Source organism: Polypterus senegalus, chromosome 15 (genome assembly GCF_016835505.1).
Source record: "Polypterus senegalus isolate Bchr_013 chromosome 15, ASM1683550v1, whole genome shotgun sequence".
Lineage (NCBI taxonomy): Eukaryota > Metazoa > Chordata > Cladistia > Polypteriformes > Polypteridae > Polypterus > Polypterus senegalus.
In genome coordinates, this window is record NC_053168.1 from 58443698 (window position 1) to 58462949 (window position 19252).

Here is a 19252-nt window from a genome sequence, read left to right on the forward strand (position 1 = left end):
GTCTTGCAGAGTGTCTGTCCTGCAAAGTCTCTGCACTCTACCTCCACCAGCAGGCATCTAGCCTTCTAGCCTTGTTTATGGCAGTTGCTCATGAGATTGTCATACTTATACAATACAATACCATTTATTTTTGTCTAGCCCAAAATCTTACACAAGGAGTGCCACAATGGGCTTTAACTGGCCCTGCCTTTTGACAGCCCTCCAGCTTTGACTCTCTAAGAAGAAAAGGAAAAACTCCCATAAAAATCTTTGTAGTGAAAAAATGAAAGAAACCTTGGGAAAGGTAGTTCAAAGAAAGACCCGTTTCCATGCAGGTTGGGCGTGCAGTGGGTGTCAAAAAAGGGGGTAAATGCAATACAATACACAGAACAGAACACAAGTAATCCTCAATACAACATAATAGTGCAATAGAAATATTACAAGTATAGAGCAGAATTCAATAGTAGATGATATCACATAATACGAGTTGGATTATCTTATCTCTTATCTCTGTTCCACATGAACTCTCCCTCTATTTGTTCTTCCCATGGCACAGTAAGTTCCAGTATGACATTTACTCTTGTTGATTGTAACGCGATGACCACATCAGGTCAAGGAGTGGTTTTTATAATGTGCTGGGAGAATCTGAACCTTCCGCCCAAGAGCACCATAAGATGCTAGTCCTAACCAGCAGTCAATAGCCCAAGTGCTTGCTGATTTTATTATTTCATTTGGTTTTTACTCCAGCTCTGGTGAAGGTTCTGGAAGGATTCAGGAGTTTAGACATCTGGCAGTTATTTATCAAATTACAGACAACCTTAGCTATGGTCCTTAACACTTGATGATGCTGCTAACAATACTTACCTTTATCCAGAGCTTTTATATAACTCAAAATGTGTTCTTGGGTTATCTTCTCTGGTATTAGAGCCAAAATGGAACCTCTTGCAAGATCCAGGAGTGATGGATTGGGAAAGAGATTAAAAACTATTTGGACAAAGAACTTAATGTGGTGTTCTTCTACCCATCAATGGTCAGTCCATTTGATCTTTCACTCGCCACAGCTTGTACCCCCTTCATTCAGGTGCCTTGCTGTCTCTTTCCCACTTCCCTGCAGAACCTTTCATTCTTGATGACTTCCCTTCCCTTGTCCTGGATTAGCTGCCATTACCTTGGGCCGTGTGATGGTGTAGGGGTCACACAGGTTTCCAATCGAGCTCTTCCTCTAGCTACAACCCCTACCAGGACCACATGGTGTAATCACACCTCTGCCAGCATACCAGCAGGCTCTGCCTTTGACTTTCTGTCACCAATAACTTCCACCCAGTGACTTCAGGAACAGTCGAATCCTTAAACTGCAGGGCTTCTCTTGAGTACAACACTTTCAAATCCGTCAAGATGGATGTCAAGAGTAGTCTCGGCCTATAGTGGGAGATGTTCCTAATGTTCTTGGATAGCTCTAGCCATGTTCTTAGATATTGATTCACTGCCCTCTTGAAATATATAATGCTGGAAATGGGGAAGTTATAAAGGAGGAGCTGCCATAGGATATGCGATGGTATTCCATGTTTTAAACTTACCTGGGACTCAAATCTTGATACTTATCAATAACTTATGTAGTTGCTCATTGGGGTTTTTAATTGAAATAACATCACTGAGACTGAGACTAAGTCAAAGTTCTGGTAATCTAAGAGGAAGGTTACATGAAAACAGCAGCTCATAAAGGCAGGCCAAATGTAAGCAAATGTTAAATCACATTTACATTTTTTTACATTTTCCAATCAACATTATCATCCATCCATCCATCCATTATCCAAAAATGTTATTGTCTAAAGTGCATGGTCTTGAAATACACACATTTATTAATGGCAGCCTGAAATGTTATTTGTTTCCAATGACGAAGGAAATGATTCTTCAGAATTGTATGAAGTGCATGCAAGTGATTTATCTAAATGCCATCAGTGCAGGTATTGATTATTGTTGTGATTTTATGGTTCTCCTCTTTTATCAGTCACATGTTGCTTGATGTCCTAAAATTGATGTCACATTATGCGTCTTTCATTCGAGAGGCATTTCATACTTGTCAATGGCAGTTTGCAATTTAAACAACTGAAAATCACTTTCCATGTCATATTTACTGACTATGTGCCAACCTTCCAGCACAGTTGTGCTTGCCCCTTTTTTGAGACAGTCATTAATGTGCTGCCTCATGGAACTGGCACAAAAGATTAACATTTATGGCGATTTCAGCCACAATCTCGGATATTTTTTGTTCTTTTTCCTATTTTGTTGTGGTACTTAAAACACTAGACATCAGACAGATGAGCTTCTCTTCTGTTTGTGAGATCCAAAACACACACATTCCTTATTTTTAATTGCTGCATTATGTACATTGTACTTCTGGATAAGCATTCATTGGTTAACAGCTTTCAAGCACACAGAGCCCACCCCTATGACTAAAGACAAAATCAAACCAGTAAGAGTGTTTGTCCGTGTAAGTCGTCGACTAGTTGGAGTGAGTCTCTGGGCATGTCACATTACGTGACAGGATTGACTGCCTCTAACTAGATAAGATTATGCAAATGAATGCCAAAAATCCCTGGAAAAGCTGCGTAATGTGACATGGCCTTAGGTGAAAAACAATTAATAACCAAGTCTGCAAGAGATATTTTTACTGTATGCCCAAGCCATTTTTTTCCAAGTGACATAGGCAAGTGGTCAGTTTTATGTGTACAAATACAACAGTTCTTTATATATGTATGAAATGATGCAGGAGTCGATAAAAGCGTACACTGTCGAATAGACAATACGTTTTTATTTATAATCCTCCAGTAGTGTGTTAGGCTTCAAAGTACTATTGTCCCTGGAGATGAATGCCAATCTTCTCCCATCTAGACAGGTCTTTGTAGCTGAGAGGGCACACAGGGTTGTCAATGATCTTCACAGGTATGCAGCAAGAGCAACAGTGCTTCCCTATCAGCCAAGTCAAGTGCAGCCCTGAGGTGTAGCCTTGTGTGTATGTGAGAGTTTTACTGTGTAAGTGCTCTGATAATCAATACGAGAGATTTCCTGGGCCAGTAAGTAAGTATGTGTTGTACCTCCAAACCATTCAGATTCTACATTCGTTATATGTGCTAGCTAACTACTGCTTGGTGTGCATTATTCACGTTGCATCTTACATCATGTCTGCACATATGTGTTCATGTAGAATGAACTGCGTACGAGTGAATGTAACAATACATGGACCAAAGTGAACATCATTTGCGTCAAATTAACTTATGTGTTGCAAACAATGAGCGCAGCTCACAGCAGTCAGTCAGTCTTAATGACTGATTAATTTAATTAATGACTAATTAATTAGTTAATGACTGTCTCAAAAAAGGGGCGAGCACAACTGTGCTGGAAGGTTGGCACATAGTCTGTAAATATGACATGGAAAGCGATTTTCAGTTGTTTAAATCGGCAACTGCCATTGACAAGTATGAAATGCCTCACGACTGAAAGACGCATAATGTGACATCAGTCTTCTACGCGGTGGTGTGCTGGGCATAAAGAAGAAGGACGTCTCACGCCTGGACAAACTTGTGAGGAAGGCAGGCTCTATTGTAGGCACGGAGCTGGACTGACATCAGTGGCAGAGCAACGGACGGTGAGCAGGCTCCTGTCAATAATGGAGAATCCACTGCATCCACTGAACAGTATCGTCTCCAGACAGAGGAGCAGCTTCAGTGACAGACTGCTGTCACCGTCCTGCTCCACTGACATACTGAGGAGATTGTTCCTCCCCTAGACTATTCGACTCTTCAATCCCACCCTGGGGGGTAAATGTTAACATTATACAAAGTTATTGTCTGTTATACCTGCCTTTCACTCTCTCCTTGCATTTTTTAACTTGCTATCTATCTATCTATCTATCTATCTATCTATCTATCTATCTATCTATCTATCTATCTATCTATCTATCAGTCAGTCAGAACCCAACAATACATTCTGGAAGAAGTGACAGTTTATCCAAAATAAGCTCTCCATTATTTCTCTGCCTGAAATAAGCATTTCATTGTGAATGATTTATTATTTATTTTAGTTTTCTACTTTCATTTATTTAATTTGACACATACAGTATGATGCATTCAGTTGCTTACTTTCTACACCAGCCATTTGTTATTTTCAGTATTATCATTTTCACCATTTTATTTATTTGGGTTAGTCAATAGTAAATATAGTAAATAGTTCATATTTATTGAAAAAAAAAATACAACACCAGAGTAACTTTACTGGTACAGTTAAAAAACATCAATAAATGAATATCCATTAAAACAGTGTGAAGAATGCTCCGTAGATAATTAAAATCTTTAAAATGAAATTGACGAATGGACGTCCCACCCATAGAGCAACCACCCTTAAGCATAGAGCCCATCACATACCTCACCCCTTTAGAAATGCGACTCTAAGTTTGCTCCGTCAACTCTATCCTGGCACTCATGCTGGCATGCAACTGTCTGCAGTTACCCCTCCGTCAAGCACCCTGCTAGTAAGCATGCCTTTTGTCCAGGACCTCAGACCCTTGGGCTCTCCTTATGCCACCTCCCATTGGTACCTGCAGATTAATCCTAAGTCCATAATGTCTCCCCAGTCCCTTATGGGCCGACTCTGCTCTCCATGAGGGCTCTCTACAATGCTCAGGGGACGACTGTCCTCACGTTCCATAGCTTTCTTTTCACTGTCCCTCTACGTTCACCATTTCTAGTCTTTTTTCGGAAACTTTTTCCTACTCTGCCTTCGCTCAGTTTTTATAACTGGTGTTGTACGGACTGCAGTCTCTGACCCATGGAGCTAATAAAGAGGGATGGTGGCATAAATCGCTAACCAGAACATGCATAATTAATTACTCCACTCCACGCATAGCTTTTCCACACACCTACACTACCAATACATAGTAACACTGTTTCGATACAAAAATAAAAATTAACTGCACCTTATCGTTCTGCCATGAGCACAAGGCCACTTGTTCCACACACCTTTACAAGGGAAGTAAGTAGCAAACAAAGCTTTTACTTAGAACACAGTTTATCGGGAAGCATTCGGTTAATCTCAGGACTAAAAGCCAGCAATACCTTGGGGTAGGACACAGAGGAAGGTCCCCTGGGAAGTTCTTTGGAATTAGCTGACACCTCTGAAATATACAACTCTAGAATATCACACATTTTCATGACACAGGATTAACTTGTATATATGTAATACAGGGTGGGCGCTGGTATGGCAAGCCGAATTAAAATTTAGAGATATCTCAAAATGAATTTTAAGATATCTGGAAATGCATTTTAGATATGTATATCAAATTGAATTACGGATATCTAAAAATGCATCTATTTTAAGATATCCAAAAAGCATTTTATGATATTTAAAATAGATTTCATGATATTTTGAAATCATATGCTGTATAGTTTGAGATATCTGAAATGCAATTCGAGATATCTCGAAATAGGTCCCTGTGCATTTCAAGATATCTCAGATACATTTCAAGATATCTTAAAATGCTGCGGTGGGCTGGCGCCCTGCCCGGGGTTTGTTTCCTGCCTTGCACCCTGTGTTGGCTGGGTTTGGCTCCAGCAGACCCCCGTAACTCTGTATATAGCGGGTTGGATAATGGATGGATAGATATCTTAAAATAACTTCTTTGTGAATTTGAAGATATCTCAAAATCACTTCCTGTAAAATTTCCTTTTCTTTCAATGGGACTTCCTGTCTATTTTAAGATATCTCAAAATGTGTCTGAGATGTCTTGAAATGCACAGGAAGTTATGTTGAGATATCTCGAAATATAATAAAGATATCTTAAAAAGCATTTAAGATAACTTAAAATTCCCTGTTGTTTGAGGTATATAAAATACATTTTTAGATATGTAAAATTCATTTCATGATATCTTAAAATGGGTCTCTGTCCATTTCAGATATCTTACAATATATTTCTAGATATCTCAAGTTGTATTTCAAAATATGTAAAATACATTTTAAGATATCTTTAAAAAGACATTTAATTATTTCAAGATACCTCAAAAGCATTTTCAGATATCTACAATACAATTTAAGATATCTGAAAAACATTTTCAGATATTCAAAATCACTCCATGTTCATTTAAAGATATCGTAGATACATTTTAAGATATCTTATAATAAACAGGAAGTCCCATTGAAAGAATAGGCATTTTTACAGGAAATGATTTTGAGATGTCTTGAAATGCAGGCGCGGTTATTTTGAGATATTTGAAAATGTATTTGAGATGTCTTGAAATCCATTTGAGATATCTCAAAATAGGTTGCAGATATCTTAAAATGTAAAGGAAATTATTTTAAGATATCTCAATGTGAGTTCCAGATATGTTAAAAAGTAAATTACATTTTTAAGATATCTGAAATTCATTTTGAGACATCTCTAAATGTTCAATCGGCTTGCCATATGCTGGGTTTGAATGAGGACATTCAATATGAATACAGCATACTATCTGCAGTCGATCAGCCTGTGCAATAAATGAGTGAAAAACAGAAAATACATGGGTATCATGGGATTACAGGCTGAAACAGATTAGTGAATTATTAGATGGCTTGTTGAAGAGTATCTCTTCTGTCGTTGTTCACTGGGATTTTATTGTTAGTTCTCAATAAATTCTTATATAAAAGATTACTTGAGGATGAAAACAGAGAATAGCTGACCACACAATTAAAGAAAATATTCTGTAAAGTCAACTGCATTAACTACAATTACTTCTCAAAAAAGAAGAACCCTCACTGTTGTCTGTTCTTCATTTCACAGACTGACTGCAAAAGCAAGCAATCAGAGAAATCCGAGTTCACTTCATGCTGATATTATGCACTTGATTGGCTTAAAAGGGAGGATGTAGAGCAGAAATATTTATTCATCACTGTGCTCTTCTTACCAAACAGCAAAGACATAAATTCAGTGAATGAAACACAAACACTTATCCTTTTTTTAATTTTATTTGAAGAAAAATAACATTCCACATGATCAAGTCTAACTTATACAACAAATAAAATAACATTTAAATACCATCAAGTAGAGGTTAGCAAACACTCATTCTATCCTTAAAAGCTTGTAATTTTAGAAATCACATTGAAAAACTAAACTTGATGACCTACAGAATTATGCACCCGTAAAAAAAAAAAAGTGCTGCACTTATAATATTAGTCTGAATTTATATCCAGGAGGTTGTTTTATGTTCAGCTGAAGATTCATAAAGAAAGGAAATATTGTTAGCCATCTCTGTTATTAATTTTAGCAGTGTTCAATTAATTTTCCATTTACGTTAAGTCCCCATAGAGCAGAATATGCATTATGAAGCTTATGCACCTCCGACAGCGAGCAAGTCTGCGCTAAATATGTTACTGATTTTATTTAACAGATTGTTTTGATTAAAATGCGTTTAACAAAAAAATGGTTTGACTGTTTCAATTGCTATATTAAAACAAACATGCTTATAAGTTAAGCCTTCATCATATATTTGGCAGTAGATTCTAAGTCGCCAGCACAAATGTAAATGTTGATTAAAATAAATACACTTGAGCCATAATGATTGCAGACTTTTCTGATTTCATAGTAGTTTGGGAAGCTCAGGGAGGAAATCAAATGCCTCCCCCAATGCCATATGTCTAATTGAAGGTAGCCCCTGTCAGAGGAGGCCTTCATAAGAGCTAATTGTGCCTATTTTTGTGGAATCTGTGTTGTGGAAATTATATTCTCAATATATAGTAAAAACAAACAGAAAACAATAATGCATTTTAATTCATAAGCACCTTTTCTTCTAGTGTGAAAGTGTAAAGGCCAAGGATGAAGAGTTTGGCTGAACCACTGGCGGCCGTTCTCCTGCCTCAGAGGTCTTGTTGTTCAGTGACGCTGGGACTCGTCTCCGTGACTGGTGCTCATAACGCTTCATCAACGTGAGTAGATTTAGTACAGCAATATTTTCACAAGTTAGTAGCAAAGTCTTAAAGAGTAAGAATAGATCTTTCTTGTACATGCACATTTACCTTATAGCAGCGCTACTAACATTTCTTACAACTCTCAGCAGCCCCGGTAGTATTAGAGTGGCTGGAGGAAGGAAGCTAATTAGCCACTCTCATTAAAAGGGAGCCAATAAGACGCAGAGAAAATTGCGATAATTTTTGCTTATTCATTTCTACACTTCTCAGCCCACTATAACTACCACTGGATCACAGTTTGTTCAGGCTTGTTCGTGTGATTTCGTCTGAGTTGGTAAACGTCTTCGTTCGGAGAGTGCGCCCAACTTCTACAGACAACAACAGGAACACGGTAGCTCAAAATTTTCAGTAACATTCAGGAAAGTGTTCACTTGGTATCTCGATTCATTCCCACCATCATCTGCACCAGTTGTGCTGGACTGTGCCATAAGTGTTAATTGTGTTAGTCATCCAGTTCTTAGTGTTTTGTTTAGTTTCATATGTGCAGTGTTTGTAAACCATTACCACCATCGAGGATTTGGAGAAGGCTTTTGTGTATGCGTTGATTGTTTAATATTGTTTTTTCTTTTTGCCTTCTTTATGTCTTAATAGATATTTTATTATTGATTCATTGAGCCTCTTCATCAGTGTCTCTTTGTGTGTCTGTGTGTGTGTGTGTGCCGGGTCAAGGCTGGGTGTGTTCCTGAGGGTCCCCGTATTAAAATAAACAAATCAAAGTTTTTGGACGGCGCCAATCTTAGCATCCTCGAGACTGCTCTGTCAGTTTAGGTAGCCAACAGCCAAGTTTTAATGTGTCTGATGTTAATTGTACTTAAGTATCAAAAGTATACATAAATGAGCCATCTCTGCCTGTTTTATACATTTTAGTCAAAAAGCTTTTATAATCTTAAAATAATTCAGACGACTATCTTTTTACATGTGCGCCATATTACAGTCTTTAATAGTATGAGCCAAGTAACTGCAAATAGAAGCAGCGACACTCAGCAGGCATCTTCCCCTGATTTATGAAAGAGCTAATCCTTCTTAAATTTGAATTTCCCCTTGGGATTAATAAAGTATCTATCTATCTATCTATCTATCTATCTATCTATCTATCTATCTATCTATCTATCTATCTATCTATCTATCTATCTATCTATCTATCTATCTATCTATCCCATTCCAGAAAACACTTTTATTAATTGAATTTATGTAATGCAAAATTACAATTGATTTCAAAAGAAAACATTTGTAAGCATTTCAGAAACTAAAAATGCCCCTTCTTAATTGTTCAGATCTCCCTAAACTTCATGAAAAATGAAAGAATTAGCATAATAATATAATTATTAATCAAAACAAACACTAACAAGACATTGCTCTTTATTAAATAATGTTTAATTAAGCACTCTCCTCAAATTTTAACACTTCTAGTTTCATGTTCAAAGGAATGGCCTTTCCATTTTTCCCTGGCCTTTTCCAACTAGGGTACAATCTGCTTTGGAGCTGTGAGAAGACACTAATAACACAAGGTGAGTGGACCACAGCACGTGAACACACAAGCCCACCTCACTGCAGCCTGTGAGTGACCCCGACCCGCTCGACAGGCTGCTGTGATGACCTCATCAGCTGTGGAAATAACTACATGTCACCAAGTCACTTAGTCTGCCCCAAACACCCAGTGTGGCCCCGTTCTGCGGGTTGAGTTGAATGTGTAGATGATCTGGCAGTAACACAAGTGGTGCACACTGGAAAATCATCCAGGAATCTGAGTGGTTGAAGCCTGCATTTCAGATGATTGAGCAAAACATTATGGGAATCTATTTGGTCAATTTATTTTTTTTTTGGTTTAACATTGCAGTAATTATTTGTGTGTACGAAAATATGTCACAGTAAAAGTGTTTGAAAATGTAGTGAAGTAAAAGAGAAAGCAGACAGAAAACTTTATACTCAAGTGATGAAGAAATATTCCCAAACTTAATAAAGTACAGTACATTGTTACAATACAACATTATGCTCTGTAATATGTAAATTAAAGCAAAGGTCAGGAAGACGTATCATTTCTACTCAATACTTCTTCAAGTTATCGAGTTAGTTGGCACATCTGCTTCAATGATCCAGCATCTCAGGTCTGAATCCTACACCCGGCTGCTCTCTGTGTGAACTTTGTAAGATTTTCACCTGTCACTCGGTATGTTTATTTGTTCCTTTGAATAATTCCGTTTTCTTCCCATATTGACAAAAATGTGCAGGTTAGGTGACTCTAAATGGTCCTCATCAGAGTGGCTTTGATGATGAACCAGAACCCTAGTGGAGGACCATACCAACACTGGTGGGACACTCCAAATTAGATTAACTGGGCTTGAGAATATTCAGGTTCTATAAATACTTTTTCTAATTCTACTGAAACATAAACTCTATGTCTCATTGGCTGACTGGCCTTATTTTATTGTGTGACACTAGAGGGCACTGTCGCTCCTCAAAACCCACAGACAAACGTCCAAGACAACAAGTAAAAGCGCTAGAAAACCCCATTAAACAATCAATCCCAATTATACAATAAAGATCCTCCTCTCCTCCCAGCAGCTCCGTCACACTACCTCCCAACTCCGGCTCAGCTTGCTGGGTCTCACATAGTCCTTTATATAGTCATTGACCTGGAAGTGCTCCTGTCCTTCAGTCCATGTGATTCAATAGCACTTCCTGATCAGATGAAGACTTGTATTTTTTCTTCAACCCGGAAGTACTGCTGTTCTTCCATCCCCGTGACTTGGGAGTACTTCTGGGCTATAGGGAAAATAAAAAATCCCCACGTCTCCCTGCAGCATCACACGTTGGTGCCCACGGTACCCAGCAGGGTTGTGAAACCAAACTCCATCTCCCATGAATCCGCCCTCTATGCTGCAGAAAGGACTCCATCTAGCATCTTGGAAGCTGCTGGCCATCCATCACAATTGGAAGATCTTTACAGAAGTTCACCACAGACATTCAACCAAAAATAATCTCAAAAAAGTATGAACATTCCCAAAACAAAAGATATTTTAAAAAATTGTTATTCTGACTGTCCAGTGAGGTGGCTTCGCCTCTTTGTCACCTTCAAGAGCCACCACAACCACATCTGCTATAGTTATGTAGGACATTTGTAACCAAAAGTAAAGCTTTACAAATAGTAGCATTACAATTTAAAAAGTAAATTAAAGGTAGAAATAGAAACATCAATAACCACAATGAAGATAAATTAAATTACAACTGAATGTTTGTACATCTCCAAACATTATAAGAATAAAAGTCTGTGTCTAATTTGATAACATTTGCTATGATCAGACATCTAGGAATGAGAGGACAACAAAAATCCTGCCGGTGTGGATGCTGTTAGAGATTTTCCTTTAAAATATCAGCTGAGATCGCTCCTGCAATGGCTCCAATGGACGTCCTTTACTCAGAAGATCTGAGGAAACACCTCGGCTGACTGCAACAAATGCTCCCACATATAGGGGGCTTGAATTGAGAAAGGCTGAGATCATCTGCATAACAGAGTTGTACAACTGTATTACATCATTTACACCATCGGAATACAAAGAATTAAACAGTCCCTCTCACACTGTATATCGTGTTTGGGTCGACACTTCTTATATGGATAATACAATTAATGAACAAGTTAAATACTTTAATAAAAACAAATGCTCATGGGATTTCACTGTTGCCATCTTGGAAAGTCTTTGTTATGCAAACAAGATGAAGGATGGAAATTTTCCTTACAATGCTTAAGCAAACGTTTAAGGGTTCCAAGACCAAAGAGCCCCCTGCCCTGCCTGGGCATTTTTCTGAATCTAAATGTGACGTGCTCCTTCAATATTATCTATGAATAAAGTCCTAGAAGAGTCAGAACTGTGGATATCATCATGGTGGTAGCATCCTTTGTCATTTTCAGTATGAATGGTAACTGGTCAGTTGGCACAGAGCACCATAACTGGACACCAGAAAGTTAACACAGGCATAAAACATGAGATTATTAACTGGAAAAATTAGTCCTCCCTGCATGGAGGTTGCATGTTATCCCTGTGTCAGTGTGGGATTCCCTCCCAGGTGCTCTGACTTCTTCCCACAGTCCAAAGAAATGCAGGTTAGGTGGGATACTAAACTGGCCCTAGTGTGTGCATGGGATGTATGTGTGTGTGCCCATCCTAAGATGGACTGGTGTCTTGTCCAGGGTTTGTTCCAGCCTTGCGCCCTGTGCCAGCTGGGATAGGCCCTGGCACCACCGTGAACCTGTTCAGGACTAAGTGAGTTAGAAAATGAGATAATAATTAGGACTGTCAAACGGTTCTTTGTAAACAGTCCTACCCACCACTGTGAGTACATGCAAAACTTCACATATCCATCCATTATCCAACCCGCTATATCCTAACTACAGAGTCATGGGGGCCTGCTGGAGCCAATCCCAGCCAACACAGGTGCAAGGCAGGAAACAAACCTGGGCGATTGTGAATTATTATATGAGACTATACATTTTAATTATTTATGACAGATGTAAAATGAATAAACTATGAAAAGGCTGATTTCTTTTTTAATGTTCAGCAGTATTAGACTGACCTGTCTCTATATGTAAAATGTGCCATATTTGTAGTACATACAAAAACTGACAGCCTTGTCCTTTCAGGAGTCCGACATTCAGAAATGTAGAGAGGTATAAGATTGTTACAGGCCTTATTTACAATTAAGGCTATTTTAAATAATCCTGAAAGACACAGACCATTATAATGTGTTTAATGTGTACCAGTGTTCTCTTTAGTTTAGTTGGGATTCTTGCTGGTGCCATGCTTCTTAAAATAAAAATGTGGATTCTTAGCCTGCCTTGTGCCCTGTGTTGGCTGGGATTGGCTCCAGCAGACCCCTGTGACCCTGTAGTTAGGATATAGCTGGTTGGATAATGGATGGATGGATGGATTCTTAGCAATGCGTTTAATACAGTATGTGATTTAAAATGTACTTCAGAATCCATAATTATACTTCGATTCTTCACCTTTGGCTTGATTCCCCAGGCTAGATGATCGAGTTTTGTGCCAAGAACCTAATTTTTTTTTTTTTTATTGAGGCCAATAAGTAGAGTTTCTGTTTTTTCCTTGTTTAGTTTAAAGAAATGTCTACTCCTGACCACAATCAGAAAGCATTCAGTGATGTGGTTTAGCCGCGGTTTCCTCCTTGGCTTTAATTTTTTGATCATTGTTTAGTTTGCTATGTTTTGTGATATATTTTAATATATTTATTAACTATTCTGTCTCTTTAATTCTCTTTTAGTTTTTCTAGCATGTCCATGTCTTTTGTTATTTATTCTGTCATTTGTGTGTTGAGCCCATAGGAATGGGACCTCCTGATGCTGCAGCTGTGGCTGCTTGACTTGGCCAAGGAGGCCTGACGCTGGTGCTTAGGCATTCACTCCTGCTTGTGTTGTCCAGCTCGGCCTTCTTGGATCCCTCTTACTTTTGCTTATTTGGGTCTTGTTACTATTCACCCAAAATATGTTCTTTGCTTTTGTGTTCTTTTCTTCTTTTGCCAATATAATTCACCTTAATAAAAGAATAAGTGCCTGTGCGTCTCCCTTTGTGTCTGTCATTCTAACAGATGACACATCAAAAACATTGACACTGCTTTTATGCCTCCCAAGCCAAATACCATATAACAGAGACAAATGTATTGAATGGTGCACTGCAGAGGTCTACGTTGATTGTTTAGATTTTAATCCGCCTTAAATGGGCCTTAAATGGTAGCACAGCTAGTTTTTTACATTGTTAATAACTTGCTTTTGTTTTGTTTTTGTTGTATTTATGTAATATTATGATGTTTATTAATATAGTGTTTAATTTTACTATTTTAGGTAAACTATACATTTTGTTCTCTTCCCTGCATTCTCTATATGGAACCTAGGGAGGCAGGCCACCTATTTAGGCAGCTAACCTACCGGCCCAGGCATTATTTACGCTGAAGCTGAAGAGCGCTTAGCAGCTTGAGCATTGCTTGTGCTTAGTTTCCAGTTCCTACGTGTGTTCTCACGTCTTTGATATCTGGATTTCCTGGCTCCGGCCACTACACTACCAAGACTATTCCTTGGATCACCTGAGACTTCTTGCTCTAATAACAAGCCGTACTCCTTACAAGTTGTCTTACTTTTCCCGACACGACGAAATAACCAGAAAACATTAACAGATATGTAAAATCAAATACGAATATATTGTAAATGGAAAAGACAAACAAATATTCAATAATATACAGTACATACGAGGGGGGACCCAAAAATAACCGGAAATATTTTTAAAACGTGTTTAATTTAATTTTCTGTACAAACTACAATTAGTCTCCTTCAAAGTACTCTCCATTGGCGGAAATACACTTATCTAACCATTTGTTCCATTGTTCGAAACATTTTTTAAATTCGTCTGAAGTAATGCCCATTAATGCTCTGGTCGTTTCTTGTTTTACCTCTTTGACGTCAGCAAAACGCCTTCCTTTCAAGTCTTTTTTCATCCGAGTGAACAAAAAGAAATCACACGCAGCTAAATCCAGTGAGTAGGGTGGGTGGTTCAGGGTTGTCATACCGTTTCAATAACAATAGTTTCTGCAACACTTTTTTCAAGAAGAAAACAAAATTTCACTGCCGTGCGTTGCTGACGATAATCGGCCATCGTAAAAAAACGACACTTGCACAAAACTACTTTTACAAAATTCACTGAACACAAGCATAACCTTCCAGACTGATGGCACTTGGCAGACTGACTTGTGAGGAGTGTAACTTGATCGCCCTAGCATCCCAACCACGTACTACAAGTACCAACCTAACAACAACAAAATTCCGGTTATTTTCGGGTCCCCCCTCGTATGTGTGCACAAAATACCACTATCCCAAATGACACCAGTCACTAATTATTTTATAAGACACGACAATACAAATATTTACAAAGAACCCTCCCTTGCCCCTAAACAATTAATAGAAACACATAACACAAATACAAACACAGATTAGTTAAACACAGCAATTGAAATGTGGTGAAAAATGAGTCCAAAATAAAGTCCGGCGGTATTGATACTGGCTGTAGTGTTATTGAGCTCCTTCCCGAAAACAAAACGACCTCACCATGAAAGTCCTGGTAATGGCTGGTATGAATTCGAACCCCGGATGTTGTGATGTTGAATCAGATGTTGGAAAAGCAAGCAGTGGAATGATACAATAAACAGCAGTGATGAGTTTGTAAATGATCGGGTAAATTGTCTCCTTTCTCCTCTCGATTTCTCTCCTCTCTCTTTCTTCTCCTCCCCTCTTGCCTTCGCTCCTCTTTTTTAAATGCAAAATGTCCTGGATGTGACTGGTGGATCTAACAGGTGATTTTTGTCTCGGGGCTGCAGTCTCTACATTTACTGGTACACATATAACGGACAGTAAATGGGACGATGAAAACAAAACGCACTCAGCACAGACAAAAACAAAAACTTATTACGGAGCCCCGCTACAATTTTGTAACTGTTTTGCCCTGCTTTCCCTGCCTTGCCTTTTGTGCTCTTTTTTTGACAAAATAAATATTTGGATTCTAAAGGTACTTTGTTTAGTTATGTACTAGACATGAGATTTCACAGTTTCCCTCTTCTCCTTTTTTGTGATCATCTAGTTATTGTTGACCTTTAACAGCTTTAGTCCCAGGTAAGGCCCAGTGTAGGCTGAAGCCTGCCATTTCAGTAGAGGTTGGGTACCTGGAGTGAGACGAATTTCTAGAGCACAGGTCAAAATTAAGATTGGTGCCTGCATTTACCCAGCATCTCAGAGTAGAAAAAACAGTCCTAACTGCCTCAGACATCCTAGAGTCAACAAATTTGTTCAACACACAGGTGGTCATCGATGCAAACTGCTGTGTTGTAGTAGCTAGTATGCTAGCCTGAAAACAAGTAGGACTGGATTGACAGTAAAATGCCAGTGCATTTCATGAACCCCTGGAATATTTGCTTTACGTTTTACCTGTCCGGGAAAGTCCAAGCAGGCAGATGGAGACTCCTGGGGTGTGAGATGAATAGAATGTCCCAGAAGGTAAGGGGGATCACAGAGAGGGACATGACACGGCACAGTAGAAGATGAATGCAGCACTGGAAGAGTGACCGTGACTTACATCCATGTCTTTCAGTAACTGTTAGTTTACGAGACACTTGTCGTGGCCATAAGCAGAAAAATGATTCTTCTGATAGTACAGCTGTGGTTCATTCATTGTTAAATAAGTATGCCTCTTATCGGCTGTGCTCTCATTCTGCATGGGGGTTGCTGAATTTCTATCTCATTACTGTATTTATTATTCTTGACATTGTTGCGATCAAGGAACATCAGTAACCTGAAGCTTAGCACGGTATCCAACATTAATATGTTTCCCTTCTTCTTCTCTAACTATTTTGATTATTATTATTATTATTCTGGTGAAGCTGTAGTGTTACAGTAGTATTAGAAAACTACAAAAAATATCATCCTGTGTGGCAATTTATGGCAAGAGGTGTTGTAAAATCATGATGTTGTTCATTCTCAGACATGAATTCTCTACTCTTACTGTAGTTGGGACTGGGACTAGGATGCTTCATAACTTCTTCTCTTTGCCCTTCTCCAAGGTAGGACGCATTCTTATCCTGGTATGACTTTTAGTGCAATTCCTAAAAGTAATTCTGAGACAGTTGATAAATATGGATCCGGAACTTTACATTTTGAAATATCCATTTTGGTTATCTGCGTCTTTTAAGATACATGCGTCAGCATAGACTCACCTGAGGTAAGCACTACCACTTGGGGACACAAGGGGGCGTGTTCTCGCTGATGGTAACATCCCTCTTTTCTCTCAAAGCCTAGAGAAACCAGCGACAGAAGGAAGTTGACTCCGCCCTCTGCAGTTCCTCCACTATAAACGCGAGATGTTTCTGGCCTGGCTGGGCATGTCTCACTCAGGAGAAAGCAGAATGATGACTGGAGCTCCTACCTGAAACTGAAGCACTTGATAACTCGATAGACTGAGGAAGCCTCTTGTTTAGTTTTTAGTTAGTCTTCATTTTCATTTTGCTTTACTGGATGTTCCACCAAGGCCTGTTTCTGCTTGAAGACTGCACAAATAATAAAAGGGGTGATCTGGTTGGTGCCCCAGTGCTTCCTCCATGAAAAGTGTATGCCCTTGGTCGACAATGCATACGTAATTTCCTATTTTACAACAACATTTTGTTAGAATATTCTTGGCTTTTTAACACAAGACCTGTTTAGTAATCCAGATATGCAAATGGTAGTTTCAGCATCCCATCAAATATTATTTTAGCACCATAAGCCCAAGTCACAGACACTCACCTATTCGAAAGGCCCTCCTACTTTTTAAAACACTTTGCAAACTCAAGGATATCTAATCTCACGGCACAATTCAAAGTTACGTTAAAACCACTCTAATCAGAAAGAGAGAGGCCAAATGTTCTGTACTTTCATTCTTTCAAATAAATATGATGATTGCAATCACCAATCCAGATCATGCAGATCCTCCACTGGTAAACATGACGATAAGCCAGCCTTGCATCATTAATTTCGAACAGAGTGAGGCTCCACTGCTGCTTTCAAGTCAGACTGCGTAACTTAAAAGTCACTCTTGTATACTTGGCAGTACACAAATCATTTATCATCGATGGCGTATTTTGCACATTTAAGCCTACAAAGAAAACTGTGGGAAACCTGACTTATGAATGTGTGCATTTGTTAACAATTTTTGACAAAATTATAATTTCAGCATGTACTGTAACTAATTATGTCAGCATGAGGAGTTTGGCTAGTCAGGGTAACAGAAGTTGATGATGTTTGCCAAAATTATGGCTGGTGCCATGCAAAAAAAAGTTTTTTTTTCAATTCTTCAGTATTAAATGTGCATTACCTGCTTGCATTCTGATAAAGAAAATACATTAATAGGCATGAACTGGAGGAAAATATATGTCATGTTTGAAGTCCCAGTCACTACCTGTGCTGAAAACAATATACGGCCATGTGAAAAAGTAAGGACACCCTCATTTACATTTTAGGACATAACAGCCAATCACCAATGAGACAGTCCGTATGCTCTCTGTGTCATGCATGTAACATTTCAGAGAATCCTAGGAAGGACAGAACAAAGTTCCTCACTGCAGCTAGCTATTGTTGAGGACAACAATACCAAGTCCAAAGAACAGTTAGGGTGCCATCCTGTTCATCCTCTTTAATTATGAAACAACCAAAAAAAAAAAAGGTATTTCAGTAACAAAATAAACAGGTGCTTGATGGTGCAAACAAGGGAAACACAAACAAAAGAACTTGAGCCTAATGGCTCCATGCTAAGGGTCTGTCCAAGGAATTCCAATGCTGTAGCGGGCTCAGGTCAAAACTGAGATGCCTCCTTCTGGGAACGGCAGCCTTTATTTGGTTCAAAGCAGAAGAAGTGGGGCATCTCAGAATAATGAGTGTGGGGTCACCTTCTAGGAGTTACGTAGGGAAGAGACAAGACTATTAGTGACAGCGCCCCCTCTTGTCCCAGAGTGGTATCGTATACCTGATCTGAACTGATAAGGTGATCCACAGACAAGCATGCGTGACGCAATTCAACATTGTCCAGAAAGTGAAAGAGTTCAGCTTTCCACCACATATGCCACAATTTACACACACACATATGGTTTTGTAATGCAAAACATTATTTTTTATCTTTCAAAAATAATGGACCACTCTTACCAGTCTAATTGAGTAGGCATGGACCCCTGAAGCCCACCCACAACGATTGCTGACTTTTTATAAAGACCTATGTTATATTATTTATGCAATTTCAAATTGGATGTAACTCTTGATTATTGTTTACTAAAATTATTTTCTTATTGAGTTTTTGGAGGAAATACAGTAATACATCATGTCACTCGCACAATGCACAGCATTAACCTTTTCTCCTTTAATTAAATTCTCAGTGAATCATTTGGATTTAATTTTTTTGGTTGTAGTTTAATAAAACTGCATCTGCTATTAAGTCTTTTTAGCTTTTTCCTAATCCAGTGTCTTCTGTCCAAGAATTAATTTTATAGAGTCCTTGAAGACTGGTAAAACAGTGAGATTTATTTGTAAATGGGCTTCTTCCAGTTCCTAATGAAATTTGCAACTGATGGTCTCTCTTTTTTTATTTTTGTTTAAATTTGGAACTGCTGGGAAATAATAAACACCCTGCTGAACATGTTACCTAATCTTATTCACATGTTAATTAGTTCTGTTTGTGGCTGCGGATGGAAAGACCTCTTTGAGAAAGAT